Raw genomic sequence first — 17140 nt, forward strand, 5'->3', positions numbered from 1 at the left:
TAACACCTTCCTTGTTTTCTCCATTCCCATGGGTTCCTACAAAGTCCACCATGGTAGTCTAATACCAATTGACGTTAATTATTAACCCTATTTGCATTATTCTTTTTCTTAAAGTAGAGAAATATTCCTATGCACCCAGATTGCCTGGGTGAGCCACACGTTGCCAGAAAAATGAGAGAGAGCAAATTTTTGTGTGAAAGTGAATAATCACCTTGTTGATGGATATACAAATAAAATATGTCTGTGGGGAAAGAACGAGACACCACCTGCCCCTATGATTCACTTTACTTGTATGGTTCCTATAAGCATTTGAATTTTAATTCTTGCTTTCCAAATATCAGTGATAAAAGGAAGAGAAAATTGAGTCTGTTGGCAGTACAAGAATGGAATTAGAAATGATACGCGCTGGAAAAATCTGGGGAAGTAAAAGTAGCACGAGATGGAGAAAGGCAGTATTTCTAATTCGAATCTCACTTTTTTCCTATATTCACTTCTTGCTGAATACTGTTGTTTTCTTTGTTAATTATTTTCTCTCTCTCTTACTCCCATCCTCTTCCCAGAAATGATTTTGTTTATGAACAGCCACAGGTAGAATGGACTCATAAGGAAATGAAGTCTAACACCAACTACAGCAACAGTGACAACAATAGCTATTATTTATTGTCCTTCTTTTCTCTGCTTGCCACTAGATTAGGTGTTTTATTTTTTATTTTATTTTTTTTTTAAGATTTATTTATTTATTTTAGAAAGAGAGCACAGGGGATGGGGGGAGGAGCAGAGGGAGAGGGAGAGAGAGTCTCAAGTAGACTCTGTGCTGAGCATGGAACCCGATGGGTATTGATATCATGACCCTGAGATCATGACCCGAGCTGAAACCAAGAGTGGGACACTTAACCTGACTGTGCCACCCAGACGCTCCTAGATTAGGTGCTTGAAATAAATTAGTCCTAATCATCACAATATTTATTTAAGATAACATTGCCAACCCCATTTTTACATATGCTGTGACTGAACCTTAGAATGGTTAGATAATTTCCCCAGCTAATAAAAGCTGACCAAGATTCAAATTAGGTTCACATGACTGCATTATACATGCTCTTTCCACTTGGACTTACTTAATATTTGGCTAACCATTCCAACTGGATCATTAACTCATGTTTAAAAAAAAAATAACCCCACCAGCCTGTTTCAGAGTTCATTGATTCTGAAGTATAACTTAGAAAAAATTCTCTTACTATAATTTCAGCCACAGTTGGTCTTTACTTTTCAAACTAACACATGAAAAGATTTTAAAATTTCAGAGCTTTTGTTGTGTACTTTTCTGATACATATGTAACATTATATACAAAGTATATTAGTTATGATATATAGCATTGATAAAATTCTAATGTATATGTTGTACTTTCATATATATGCAAATTTAATCTGTGTATGGAATTTAAATACTTTCCTAATGAACATATTTATTTGTTCATTTGTTCATTCATTTAGAGTAGTAGTATACAGACAAAAGCCCAGGCTGTCAGTCAACCCAGCATACAAGATCTGGCTCTACCATTTACTACCGTAAGACCTTGTTCAAGTCACTTCACTCTCTGTATTTTAGGTTTTTGGTTTTGGGTGTTTTTTTTTAATTTTAAAATAGGACTAACAATGCTGGCTTTATTTGAAAAATAAACTGATATGCAGTTTATCTATTTCTCCTTGACTGTGCTGTAATAGTTTTCCTCTTTTAAGAAATATGTCCATTTCATCCACATTGTCATATTTATTGGCATAAAGTTCCTCCATAATGTTCTCTTATTATATTATTAACATAACAAAGTATTACAGAATATTACAGAAGACTATAGAGTAACAATGAGGAATCAGCAGTGGTATCACCACTCTCGTTCCCCTAAGTGGTCATTTGTGTCTTATCTCTTTTTTAGTGATCTTTATGTCAGAGGCTTATTGATAGTACTGATCTTCTCAAAGAGTCATCTTTAGGTTTCACTGATTTTCTCCATTACTTTTATGTTTTCTATTTCATTAATTTCCACTCAAGTATTTCTTTTCTTTTTCTGTTCTTTTTTGGTGATTATAGTTGACACACAATGTTACATTCGTTTCAGGTGTACATAGTGATTCAACTTCTCCAGGCATTACGTTCTGCTCACCCTAAGTAAAGCTACCATGTGTCATCATGCAGCACTCTTACAGTTATCATTGACTGTGCTCCCTATTCTGTGCCTTTTATTCTTGTGACTCATTCATTCCACAACTTGCAGCCTGTATCTCCCACTCCCCTTCAACTATTTTGTCCATCCTCCTACCCTCTTCCCACTGGCAACCATCAGTTTGTTCTCTATATTTATAGGTCTGATTCTGCTATTTGTTTGTTTATTCAATTATTTTGTGTTTTTAGATTTCACATATGAGCAAAATCATGTAGTATTTGTCTTTCTCAGTCTGACTTATTCCTCTCAAGATAATGCCTTCAAAGTCCATCCATGTTGTCACAAATGGCAAGATCTCATCCCTTTTTATGGCTAATATCCCATTATATCTATATCTATATACCACATCTTTAACCATTTATGCATTGATGGACACTTAGGTTGCTTCCAAATCTTGGCTATTGTAAATAATGCTGCAATAAACATACAGGTGCATGTATCTTTTCCGATTAGTGTTTTCATTTTCTTTGGGTAAATACCCAGTAGTGGAATTATTGGATCATATGGTATTTCTGTTTTTAATTTTTTAGGAAACTACCTACTGTTTTCTAAAGTGGCTGTATCAATTTAAATCCCACCAACAGTGCATGAGGGTTCCTTTTTTTCTCCACATCCTCACCAACACTTGTTATTTCTTGTCTTTTTTATTTTATTAATTCTGACAAGTGTAAGGTGATATCTTATTGTGGTTTTGATTTGTTCTAACAAAATAGCAACAGCATTTTTCACAGAACTAGAACAAATGATACTAAAATTTATATGGAAGCACAAAGACCTCAGATAGCCAAAGCAATCTTGAGAAAAAAAGAACAAAGCTGGAGGTATCACAGTTCCAGATTTTAAGATATGCTACAAAGCTATAGTAATCAAAACAGTATGGTATCGGTACGAAAATAGACACATAGATCAGTGGAACAGAATACAGAGTTCAGAATTAAACCATGCTTATCTAGTCAGTTAGTTTAAGAAAAAGGAGGCAAGGGGGCACCTGGGTGGCTCATTCGTTAGGCATCTGCCTTCGGCTCAGGTCATGATCCCAGGGTCCTGGGATCGAGCCCCACATCAGGCTCCCTGCTCAGCGGGAAGCCTGCTTCTCCCTCTCCCACTCCCCCTGCTTGTGTTCCCTCCCTCACTGTGTCTCTCTCTGTCAAATAAATAAAATCTTCAAAAAAGAAAAGAAAAGAAAAAGGCAAGAATATAAAATGGGGAAAAGAGAGTCTCTTCAATAAATGGTGCCAGGAAAACTGGAAAGCAACATGCAAAAGAATGAAACTGGACCACTTTTTTTTTTTTGGTAAAGATTTTATTTATTTGACAGCGAGAGATATAGCAAGAGAGGGAACACATGCAGGGGAAATGGGAGAGGGAGAAGTAGGCTTCCCGCTGAGCAGGGAGCCTCATGCGGGGCTCAATCTCAGGACCCTAAGATCATGACCTGAGTTGAAGGCAGATGCTTAATGACTGAGCCACCCAGGCACCCTGAAACTGGACCGTTTTCTAACACCATACACAAAAATAAACTCAAAATGCACTAAATACCTAAATGTGAAACCTGAAACCATAAAAATCCTAGAAGAGAACACAAGCAGTAATTTCTCTGACATCAGCCAGAGCAACATATTTCTAGATATGTCTCCTAAAACAAGGGAAACAAAAACAAAAATAAACTATTGCGACTGCATCAAAACAAAAAGGTTTTGCACAGTGAAGGAAATCATCAACAAAACAAAAAGCCAATCTGTTGAATGGGAGAAAATATTTGCAAATGATATATCTAATAAGGGGTTAATATCCAAAATATATAAAGAACTTACACAACTCATCACCAAACAAACGAACAAGAAAAACAAGCCAATTAAAAAATGGGTAGGGTACCTAAATAGACATTTTTCCAAAGAAGACATACAAATGGCCAACAGACAAAGGAAAAGACGTTCAACATCACTAGTCCTCAAGGAAATGCAAATCCATTCACATATTTCTTATTTCCTTTGTTTTTCCTACTGTGGTTCATATTTTCTATTTTTTTTCTAATTTCTTAAGGTAGAAGCTGAGTTCATTGACTTGAGATAGTGCTTTTTTTCCTAATAGGGTTTTTATTGCTATAAATTTCTAAGTACTATTTTAGTTGCATCTCACAAACCTTGATATAGCTTATTTTCATTCAGTTGAAATACTTCAACATTATTCTTTTGATTTGTTCTTTAACACATGAGTTTTGTTTAATTTCCAACTATCTGAGGATGTTTCCAGATATTTTCCTGTTACTAATTTCTAATTTAATTTCATATAGTTAGATAGCATTTTTTGTATAACTTGAATTCTTGTAAATTTACTGAGACTTGTTTTATGACCCAGAATATGGTCTATTTGGGTAAATGTTCTGTATGAACATTAAAAAATGTACATGTTACCACTTTGGCCTTAGTGCTCTCTAAATGTCAATTAGATTGGTTGATAATGTCATATCAATTGACTGATAATATTATCTAGTTTTCTATATCTTTACTGATTTTTTTGGTCTACTTGTTCTGTAAGTTATTGAGAAAATGGTATTGAAATCTGTCATTGATGAGGAGCCTGACCACAGGGGAAGTCTTCTTTGTGTGTGTTTCCTATAGCTTGCAGTGGGGGTTGGTGGAGGGGGGAGACACCAGGTCCCATGTGATAAAGCAGGCAAGAGTGTGTGCATCACCCAAGGAGTGGGAAGGAGTGGCCCTACATTCCAAAGTTGATCTACATCACATCCACTTTTGCAAACATCTTTTCCAGTGTGGTTTGAGAATGTTCTTTTAATAAACATCTTTGCTTTGTCAATAAAAAAAAATCCCAAAAAACCAAACCAAAACAAAACAAAACATGAACAAAAATATAACCATAGTTATGGCTTCCTCTAATATTTCCTGCAGTTCTATCAGCTTTTGCTTCATGTATGTTGAAACTCTGTTATTGGGTGCATAAATGTTTAGGATTCTTATATCATCTTGATAACTGAACCCCTTTATCAGTATGAAATAAACATCTTTATCCCTGGTAGATATTTGTGCTCTAAATGATACTTTGTTGATGTTAATATAGACTTTTTACTTTTAATTTACTGTGTCTTATATTTAAAGTATGTTTTTTGGAGGCTGCATATATTTTTTTAAGTTTTTTATTCTAATTACAGTATAGTTAACATACAGTGTTGTATTAGTTTCAGGTGTACAATATAGTGATTCAGCAGTTACTGTGAATTACTCAGTGCTCATCAGGATATGTGTATTCTTAACTCCCGTCACTTATTTCACCCATCTTCCCACCAATCTCCCCTCTGGTAACCATAATTAAGAGTCTGTTTCTTGGTTTGTCTCTCTCTCTCTCTCTGTTTTTTCCCCTTTGTTTGTTTTATTTCTTAAATTACACATATGAGTGAAATCATATGGTATTTGTCTTTCTCTAACTGATTTATTTCACATGGTATAAGTGGCAAGATTTCTTCCTTTTTATGGCTGAATAATATTCCATTATAGAAATACATATGCTACATCTTCCTTATCCATTCTTCAGTTGAGAGACACTTGAGTTTCTTCCATAGGCTGGCTATTGTAAATAATGCTACAATGAACATATGGAAGCATGTATCCCCTTGAATTCATGTTTTTGTATTTTGGCGCTAAATAACCAGTAGTGTGATTACTGGATTGTAGGGTAGTTCTATTTTTAACTTTTTGAAGAACCTCCATATTGTTTTCCACAGTACCTGCACAAGTTTGCATTCCCATCAATGATACATGACAGTTCCTATTTCTCTACATCCTAGCCAACACTTGTTGTTTCTTGTTTTTTATTTTAGATGCTGCATAGAATTTTGCTTTGTCTTTTCTATAATCTGATAAGCTCTGACTTTTAATTTAACTTAATTTCCTTTCATATGATTATCTTTCATATAATTATGATATGGTTGTTTTTGAATATATCATCTTACTATTTGTATTATTATTTGCCCCATCTCTGCTTTTCCATTTTTCTTCTTTTTAAAAAAATTTTGTTAGGGTAAGTATTTTTTATGATTTCATTTAATCTTATTTATTAGTTTGGAATTTTTATTGTTCTATTTTAGTGGTTGCCATAAAGTTTATAGTATATATTTTAACTTGTCACACTAAAACTTCAAAAGATATTATACCACTTAATATATAGTATAAGAATATTACAACAGCATTCTGCCATTTCTTTCCTCCTAAGGTTTGTGTTATATTATACCTCTTACTTGTACATGTTATAAACCAATAACAAGACATTGTTATTATTCTTGCTTCCAATAGTCAGTTATCTTTTACAAAGACTTAAATAATGGGAAAAATTTACTCATATAGTTATCGTTTCTGATGCTCGTCTATCCTTTTTATAGCAACAGTTTTTTATGTGGTATCATTTTCCTTCTGCTTTATTGACTTCCTTCAACATTATTTGGAGTGCAGTTTTGCTGGTTTTAATTTTTTCATATGTTTGAAATAGTCTTTTTCGCATGTCTGAAATAGTATATAGTGTAGTACTTTCTCATATGTCTGAAATGTTTGCTTTTGAAAGATATTTTTGAGGAATAAAGATATCTTGTTTTACATTAAATATATCTTTTATTCTCTGGCTGTTTTGAAGATTTTCTCTTTATCATTAGTTTTAAACAATTTGATTATGATGTGACATTTCTTGTGCTTGAGGTTTATTGAGCTTCTTGGATCTGTTGGGTTATAATTTTCAACTGATTTGGAAAATTTCAGCCATTATTTCTTCTTCTGCCCCTCCTTTCCTCTCTGTCTTCGGAGACTCCACTTATACTTGTATTAAGCTATTTGAAGTTGTCCCATAGCTCACTGATGCTCATTTTTTTCTGTCCTTTTTTTATTTGGAAACTTTCTGTTGCTATGTCTTGAAGCACATCAGTCTTTTTTTCTGTAGTGTCTAATCTGCTGTTAATTGCTTCCACTATCTTTTTCATCTCAGACATGCTGTTTTTCAGCTCTGAAGTTCTAATTTTTAAATATCTTCCACATCTCTACTTAAGATGTCCAGTCTTTCTTATAGGTTCCTGGGCATATGAAATATAGTAAAATAACTACTTTAATATCCTTGTCTACTAATTCTGTTAATCTGTGTCATTTCTGAGTCAGTTTCAATTGATTGGTTTTACTTTTCATCATGCATCTTAGTTTCCCGTTTATTTGTATATCTGTTATGCAAAAACATTGTGAATTTAACTTGCTGGGTACTAGGCACTTTTGGGTTCCTAGAAATGTATTGTACCTTTGTTCTGGAACACAGTAAGCAGTTTGGTCCCTTCAGGTCTTGCTTTTATGCTTTGTTAGGTAGAACAAAGGCAGCATTTCCTGAGGGCTAATTTTACCCCACTACTGAGCCTTCTGAGTACTCTACTAAGTGACCCATGATTTATGAGGTTTTCCATTTGCGCTCTTGGCAATAGGCAATATTCCTTGCTATGAGTGCTCCAGGCATGTGCTCACTAAGGCTCTCAGATGCTTCTTTCTCCAGGCTCAGGTAGTTTCCTCACACTCACAAAGTGACCAGAATTCAGCTGAATACACTGTAGGACCAGCTGCAGACCTCCAGAGCTCTCCTTATAGGTCTCTTGTCACTGGTCCTCTGTCCCTGGAACCACAGCTGCCTTGGGCTCCCTGGATTCCCTGCTCTGTCTCCTCACCTCAGGGAGAACACTGGGCTTCTCCTCTTTGCTCCACCGACTGCAGACTTCCTCCAGGCATTGAGTGGGGGCAATCACAAGTCTTATCTCATTCATTTTCTGTCTCTCTGGGATCACTGTCCTTCATTACCCAATGTTCAATGTCTTGAGAACCATTGTTTCATGTATTTTCATATGTATTTCATTTTTTATATATTTTATTTTTTCATATATTTTTTAGTTGTTTCAGGTATGAGGGTTAATCAGAGCCCTCTTTGCCCATCTTGGTCAGACCTGGAAGTTGCTGAGCTCCAGACTGAACCAGAATTTCCTAGGGGCACTTCCCAGTTCACCAAGCTCAAACAGAAAGCAGCCATCTCACTGGGCAGCCAGGAGTCTTGGTCCCAAGTCACAGAAGAGCAGCATCCAGCAGTGCAAGTTTAGCTGGGGTGTCATGGCTAAACTGGTTGTTTTTTAAATCCCCTCTCTCAAAGCTTCCTAAACCTAAAGTCTCCGACTCACCTGGGCAAACTTCATTGTTTTTGTTCTGAGTTTACAACCTCCAGAGGCATGTCAGAGAAAATAAGGGGACTTGGCCAAAATTTAATCCCTTGCACTTCACTCAGTGATCCTTTATCCATGTAGGTCCTCAGATTTTCCATAGCTTCCCTCCAACACACACACACACACACACACACACACACACATGCACGATGATTGTGCTAAGTTCTTCAAAGATGGGTCACCACAGTACTTCCCTGAGATTCTTTCTCAGCACTTCTTTTCTATCCATATCTCTTCTGAAATAAAAGCCAACATAACAACATTTCTACAGCAAAATCACAGCCTATTGACTCTGAATCTCAGCCACCAGTCTTTCATTCAAATCCACATATGATCTTGTGACTAGTTTTAGTTTGCAGGTTCTATACACCACTCAGTGAAAAGAGGGTCATTTGTACATCATTTCACATATAGATCTCTTCCTTCTTCCACATGGACCAGTTCACAGAATAACAGGTGGACAAAAGATAGTTTGTTTCCCATTTAACTAAATTTGGCTAAAGTTTAATCAAGCCCAAGTCTAAAGATTTCCTAAGAGACACTGAGACCCATTTGTGCTGTCTGGGTGGTGGCCTAGCACCTCACACAATCAGGGGGTCGTACATCCATTCCCTACCCTAGGAAAGAGGTCTGGGTTGGGAAACGTGAAAGAGGCTCCTCACCTTCTAAACATCCATCCGAGTCATGTCCAGAGCATTCCTGTTAACACCGTCTATGAGGGAAGCGTGGAACTACTTGCCTCCTGAAGTGAACTTCAAATTAGCTTTAGCTTTTTTATTTAACTAGTTGTTCAGCCTTGAGCAAAGCACGTTACCTGGGCTTGTTTCTGTTTCTTTATCTGTTAGTAAAGGAAAGGCCATGACAGTTTGATTTCCAAGAATCTTTCCAGCTCCAGAAGATTTTGCTTATTTTTGTATAGATATGGGACAAAATAACTATGGGAGAGGGTAGAATCCTGTGTTTCATTTAGTAGATTCTATGAAGCAGAAGACTAAAAAGTATGTGAACAGACCTATTTAGCGCACCCACGTGACCGCAAAAAAAATCTAAGTCATTAACATAGTTCCTCACATACTATCGAGGCTCATTCATTTAGTAAACATTTCGTTCTTTGAGATATTTGTATCATGTGACCACAAATAATAAATTAGTGGCACTCTGTGAGCCGCAGCCTTTCAAGGGAGCGGTTGTGTGTTCGCCATGTTAGGAAGATGTTCTCGTCCGTGGTGCCTCTGGCGCGGCCGAACCCCTTCAACACGCCCCACCTGCGGCTGGTACACGATGGCCTCACGGGCCCGCCCCGCCGTTCCCGCAGTCTGGCGGCAGCCGTTGTGCAGGAGGACAGTTACGAATGTGGCTTCCTGAAGTTTTACGCACCGTGTGGCTTTGGTGGGTTCTTAAGTTGTGGTCTGACACTCACTGCGGTCGTTCCTCTGGATTTAATGAAATGCCGTATGCAGGTGGACCCCCAGAAGTACAAGCGCAAATTTAATGGATTCTCGGTTACTCTTAAAGAGGATGGTGTTCGTGGTTTGGCTAAAGGATGGGCTCCGACTTTCCTTGGCTACTCCCTGCAGTGGCTCTGCAAGTTTGGCTTTTATGAAGCAACGTGCTTGGGGAGGAGAATGCCTGTCTCTGGCGCACCTCACTATATTTGGCTGCTTCTGCCAGTGCTGAATTCTTTGCTGACATTGCCCTGGCTACTATGGAAGCTGCTAAGGTTCGAATTCAAACCCAACCAGGTTATGCCAACACTTTGAGGGATGCAGCTCCCAAAATGCATAAGGAAGGAGGCTTAAAAGCATTCTACAAGGGAGTTGCCCCTCTCTGCTGAGACAGATACTGTACACCATGATGAAATTTGCCTGCTTTGAACGTACTGTTGAAGCATTGTACAAGTTTGCAGTTCCTAAGCCCAGAAGTGAATGTTCAAAGGCAGAGCAACTGGTTGTAACATTTGTGGCAGGTTACATAGCTGGAGTCTTCTGTGCAATTGTTTCTCACCCTGCTGATTCCATGGTATCTGTGTTGAATAAGGAGAAAGGTAGCAGTGCTTCTCAAGTTCTTCAGAGACTTGGATTTAAAGGTGTATGGAAGGGACTCTGCCCTTATCATCATGATTGGCACTCTGACTGCACTACATTGGTTCATCTATGACTCTGTGAAGGTCTACTTCAAGCTCCCTCGCCCTCCTCCACCTGAAATGCCAGGGTCTCCGAAGAAGCAGCTTGGGTTAACTCAGTAGAACGATCAAAGCAAATGTGGACTGAATCTGCTTGTTGATCAGTGTTGAGGAAAGTGCAAGAGGAACTTTTATATATCTGACAGTAGGAAATTGTCTATTCCTGGTATAATTACTGTAGTCTCTTGCCTAAGGCGAGGGTTGCAAACCCACTGTTGAAATAAACCCAACTATTCATGAAAAAAAAAAAAAGAAATTAGTGGCAGAGATAGGAATAAAGTGTAAGATATTTACAAGTCCTTTGTCCTGTATGAATCTCTCATTTTATATATGAGTCTATAAAATAAAATTATGCCATATTAAAAGAAAATGAACTCAGCATTGAAAAGGTAAAACTTTCCATCACTGAAATTTATCTTATTAGGATCTCAAATTTTAACATTGCATTAATGTGGCTCATTACATTTAATGATTTCAATAAAAATAAAGACAGTAGTCCTCAAAATTTGCTTAAATCTTCTTCCTGTGGTCTTTAGAAAAAAAAATTGCTTTCCTGTGTGGATCTCCTCCAGAATTTTTAATCTAAGCATGATTTCTTTGATAATCCAAATTATGGAAATTATTAGCACAGCTAGCCACTTGTTTCCTTCAGACGATGAACAGTGCACTAATTAACTATGCTGTGGCACGTTCTGTCGATGATTAACCAACTGTGATGGAGTTATTTACACCTCTGGAAGCTATGCAGAATTTTACACATTTGAAGCTCGGACTAAATCATCCCTGGCAATAGAATTTCAAACTTACACTTAAAAAGCTGCTGAAAAACTTTTAAGTGTAAGTTTTATTATTGTTATAAAATTTCATTTTTATGAGATTTGTGTTTTCATTTGTTAATGGATTATCATTTTAAAAAAGAAAGTTATGTTCAGTGAGTAGAAAGAATTGAAAGTCATAAATTCTTTGTTTTCAGTGATGTGAAACATACTAATATTTAAGTAAAATGAGATCCTCCTATATTTAGGCATTTATATATTTGTGTTATTTACATAGCTGGGCTTGTGTTAGTAGAAAACACAGAAATGTTCATATTCAAAACAATAAAAAATGATACTAAACTTTGTAGTCTTAGTAGTTTGGGATTCAAGGTCATTTTGAAGATGTTAGATTTCAATAGCATTTTGTGTAGTAAAAAAAAATTTTTTTGATTCCCTCACAAATATGCTATAAAACAGAGCTTGTATGTTAAATTTAAAAGCCAAAGGATTGCAATGTGATCCACCACACCAAATCTGTTTTGCCATACTGATGATACCAAACTGTTACTTGCTTTTTGCAGAGATAATAAAGCAAAATACTAGATTCTGATTTATCTAGTGTTTTACTAAAGCAAAATCCATTATTTGTTGTTTTGTTTTTTGTGTCATTCACTCAGAAGCAGCAGCAAGAAATGAAGAGTTCATGCTGACGATTTTATTAGCATGCTTACATGTAGATGATCCTTCCTGTGACAAGTCTGGAGGAAAACAGATGTAAACGCACCACCCCCCATGTCTGATCCCCTCACCCATCAGTACAGACCCTCCTCCACAAAACCTGTCCTTCCCAACCAGCCTCATGCAACCACCGTTCTTCTGTAGCCCGAGCACACATTTTTGGTGTCTTTATTTAGACAAGCAATCATATCTTCTGCCTCGTGACATCCTTTCAATCTTTGTTAGATGAGTCTTTTTGCGCTACTTTTCTCTGTTTATGTCTCATCTTTAAAGTTTAGATCTCTGAGTTCTTTATAAATAGCACCCTCCTCCTCCTCAGAATTCTGAATAAATTGTGAATTCCTTCAGCCAACAATAAGCCCCCACGATGTCTCAGGCACTGTTCTAGGCCGGAGGACGGCCCAATAAGTGATAGGGATGTAACAGCTTACTCTCCTGGAGCTTACATTCTAACTGAATGAGATAAACAATAACATCAGTAAGTAAGTCACAGAGCTTGGTGGTGATTGCCATCGGAGGACAAAGTGGAGCTGTGTGAAAGGGATCAGAGGTGCAGTAGACACAGACAGCGTGGAGTCGAGCGACTAAGCTGCAGTGATCCTGAGAGGAGTCTGCCCAGCAGGATGCACAGCCTAGGGGAGGAGAAGAAACTACACTCAGGCCCCTGTCAGGTGGAAAATGGAGAAGCTGTGCCGGATGTGAGCAGATTATTGGTCCCAAATTTACCAATCAGGGAAACTACTTCCCCCACCCCTAAGGAGGAGTGGGCAAGGGGAGGAGAAAAGCAAGAAAGGGTCAGGGAAGGGACACTTCCTATCATGTGGAAGAAATACAAGAGTGGGGACATTCTCCTCCCTGCACTATTTTTTCTATTTTTATTTTTTAAATTTAAAAAAAATTATTTTTAATTAACATATAATGTATTATTAGTTTCAGGTCTGTGATAGTCTTATATAATACCCCTGCTCATTACATCACATACCCTCCCCAAAGTCCATCACCCAGTTACCCCATCCCTCCACCTCCCCTCCCCTCCAGCAACCCTCAGTTCATTTCCTAAGATTAAGCATCTCTTATGGTTTGTCTCCCTCTCTGGTTTCACATTGTTTCATTTTTTCCTCTCTTCCCCTATGATCCTCTGCCTTGTTTCTTAAGTTCCACATATCAGTGAGATCATATGATAATTGTCTTTCTCTGATTGACTTATTTCGCTTAGCATAATACCCTCTAGTTCCATCCACGCCTTTGCAAATGGCAAGATTTCGTTTTTGATGGCTGCATAATATTCCATTGTGTATATATACCACATCTTCTTTATCCATTCATCTGTCGATGGACATCTGGGCTCTTTCCACAGTTTGGCTATTGTGGTTATTGCTGCTATAAACATCAGTGTGCACGTACCCCTTCGGGTCCCTACATTTGTATCTTTGGGGTAAATACCCACTAGTGCACTTGCTGGATCATATGGTAGCTCTATTTTCAACCTTTTGAGGAACCTCCATACTGTTTTCCAGAGTGGCTGTGGCAGCTTGCATTCCCACCAACAGTGTAGGAGGGTTCCCCTTTCTCCGCATCCCCGCCAACATCTGTCGTTTCCTGACTTGTTAATTTTAGCCATAAGATTGACCGGTGTGAGGTGATATCTCATTGTGGTTTTGATTTGTATTTCCCTGATGCCGAATGATGTTGAGCACTTTGTCGTGTGTCTGTTGACCATTTGGATGTCTTCTTTGCAGAAATGTTGCCCATCAGGTTTAAACACCAGCCTATGATTAATCAGAGGTGTGGCCCCTGCCCTGGGGAGGGGCTCAGCCTATGTGGACAGTTCACACCCTGAGCCTTGTAGCGCACTTAAACAACCTGGATTTGGAGGTTGCTCACAATGCTAAAAATCTATGGAGGCTCTGATAGCCCCACACAGATTTACAAAAGCCTGAGTGTCCCCACTAGGTCCACTGTTGCACCATTATACACTAGGAAGGATTGTTAAATATGAAAATACTTCCAAACTACTTTCACTAGCCACTACCCCGAGCTCCCCTCTCCCCACCCGTTATCCCTGCATTGCCCTGATCCCTCCTCAGATCCCATGGGTACCCCTCCATCCAGCATCTAAGGGACAAGAGCCCTGCACAGCAGGGTGCCCAGGACACAGCCACGATGGACATCTGAAGCCCTTGTCGTGCAGATTGTTAAATGTAAATGTGGCCTCTGGGCCCCACACAGGGTCCTACCAAGGCCCAAGAAAGTGCCCAAGATTCCATAGAAAGTTCACTATTTAGGAACAATGTTGCTATAAACTATCCATTTAATCCTTCCCAATTTCACCAGTAGAATCAGTCACTCCATCACCTCTGGGGCAGAGTGATTAAGGAGGAGGGCTAGGCTATCATACTAGCTGAGCTCCTGTCACATGGAAGGAAATGTTAGGCGTAGCAGAAAAGAGTTCCACCCTAACATCTACAAGTAGATGTCAGTTTCATGAGGACAAGAAGCAAAGCTTATACTTCCTGGTATATACATGCTTAATATGTGTTATCCCAATTAACATATTGTGCCCCTTTTATCTAAATCTTAAGATCCAAAGGAATTTAATCAATATGTTTTTCCCATAGTCGACATAGATTTATGAATGTCGTTGTTGTTATAACATTTCAAGTTCATTCAGGTGGAACTGTGCATCTGCAAAGCTAGAAAAAGTCGTCTTGCTTTTTACTGCTCAATAAGAGCTAATGACATCTTGAACTAGATTTGGAAGTGACCTGTGCTGCCAAGATTAACATATAATGAAGAGCACAGAGAAAAGCTGGCAAGAAAGTCAGAAATTCAAAATTGAAATAGACCAATAATGTATCCATAAATGTATGCATTATTTTAGATAAGGAATCTGAATGAGCTTCAACCCAGGTGTTTCACACCAGGGCTGTCAGGATGCTTAGCTCTAGGACGTGCATTCTCGTTGTATATTTTACTGGATCTGTGCAGCAGACCCCAACGTTTGTCTTCTCTGAAAGCTGTGTAGTGTTGTGCACTGTTTACAACCTTACAGTGTGCTAACTTTACAGGGAAAAAGGGCTGAAATGGTTTATCAACCTGCAGTTATGTAACTGCTCATCCATTTCCCTGACAAAAGCGTAAGCAGCTGAATGCAGACACATTCTCTTGTTTACCTTTGCACGCTTTTGAATACACCTCACAATGCCATGTATACAGCAGGTGCTCCATAAATGTTCATTTCATGAACCAAAGCTTTTAGGGTCTGTTTAAATCTCTACACTTACACTTCCAACACAGTCGCAAATAGGTATGCATGGCTAATAGGCACAAAGGCACATGGGGCAAGCATGGCTGAGCATGGCCCACGCTGGACTCTGCAGACCTTATATGAAAGAAGGGATGCAAAACATCGCTTCATCTCCTATACAGACAGTGCGTGGAAATGGTAGCATTTTGTACATGTTGAGCGAAGTGAAATATATTAATAATGTTAATTTTACTTCTTTCTTTTTTACTTTTTAATTTGATGAGAAAATGTTAAGTTATGCATGCGGTTTGCTTTCGTGACTCACATTAGATTGTTTTGGACAATGTTACTGTGGACAAAAATGTGCCCAGTGGTGAGTTAAAAGTTACCTCCTGTGGTCGCCATAACATGCGCGTAAGCCCTAGGACAATGGAGTGCACAAGTTTTGCTGTCATCGGAACTGGCATAACATTTTCACTGTGGTATATAAAGAACATTTGCAGGGCTAGGACAGTGACGAAGGACTGCAGTGTGGTTCTCACGTGGACTCCCACTGACCTCAGGGGTAAATTACCTTCTGTTAGTGTGCATGATCTCCCACTTGTGAAGCTCTATTTAAAACAAGTGCGCTTTGAAGGCCCTTCGAAGAATGAGCTGATGTCAGGCTGTAGAGGAACTCAGATTTTCAGCAGCCAACTGTGCAAACCTAAATGTTAGACTCTGGAAGAAATACCTAAGTATACACACAGATGTATTTGGGGCTGCACTGGTGTCAAAAATCCACCAGATTTCAAAGAGTGGTTCACACTCTTTGAAAATATATTTAAATCAAGATGATGTATATTAAGTGTTCATATTTAAATAATTACATATAAAAATGAAAAATACTCTTTAGGATAAAAAGTTTTACCTTATGAAATTAACTAATTAGAAAATTGCTTTAAAATTAACTTTTTTTTTTTAAACTTGTTCAAATCTTGACTTTGGATCAAAACCAAAATAATAATAGCAGCATGCCCTATGAAAAGTTGTTAAGTGAAGTGATAATACTACACTGGTAATTTTTCCATCTTTTGTCACAGTCTCTGTTAAATTTTGTAATATACACCATACAGGAGCATCTTCCTTATAATTTTATGATATTTTGAAAAAAACTCAAATAATTTTCAATTAGCATTTCTTTTAAAAAACTATTTCCAGTTATCACAACAATCTATACTGTTGAAAATATATTATTAAACTTTAGATAATATATACCAATAAAGCCCTTATCTTTTTGTAGGTAAATTATTTAGTTATCTTTTATGTTACAAGAAATGCAATGCAGTATCAGCTTTTGTGAACTTGCTTCTAAACTGATAAAATCCCTCAACAGCTGCACATCATAAAATAAGCCAATAATTTCTGGACAGAATCCTAATTATTAAGAATTATGATGCCACATTTCTAGACATGTACACTACACATAAAAAGTGAAATCATCTTCTAATATAGAAAATCTTTACTGTACTATTTTAATAATGTTATCTTCAATGTATTTGAATGATTAACAGTTACATTATGATTGTTATTTAAGTCATTGCAACTTTGAAACGATGTTTTTAAAATGGTATATATTTTATAAAGAAATAGAGGAAAATGGCAAAGAGAAACAAAGAGATAGATTTTTGCATTTACTCAGATATATACCATTTCCAGTGTTCATCATGCTTTTCCAAAGTTCCACGTTTTCCATTTGATGTCTTTTCAATC

The 17140-nt window shown here is 37.6% G+C and overlaps 1 protein-coding gene and 1 pseudogene across 6 annotated transcripts in view; both read left to right on the top strand.

Moving 5' to 3' along the window:
- The window catches only part of PACRG (parkin coregulated), a 582662-nt gene that overhangs the window by 231321 nt on the left and 334201 nt on the right, over nt 1–17140 (top strand). The gene's annotated exons all lie outside the window — the stretch shown is intronic.
- Nucleotides 9675–10890, top strand: LOC112815585 (solute carrier family 25 member 3 pseudogene; annotated as a pseudogene).

Source organism: Callorhinus ursinus, unplaced genomic scaffold (genome assembly GCF_003265705.2).
Source record: "Callorhinus ursinus isolate GAN/ISIS: 27379988/994484 unplaced genomic scaffold, GSC_fseal_2.0 scaffold6, whole genome shotgun sequence".
NCBI classification, from domain to species: Eukaryota; Metazoa; Chordata; class Mammalia; order Carnivora; family Otariidae; genus Callorhinus; species Callorhinus ursinus.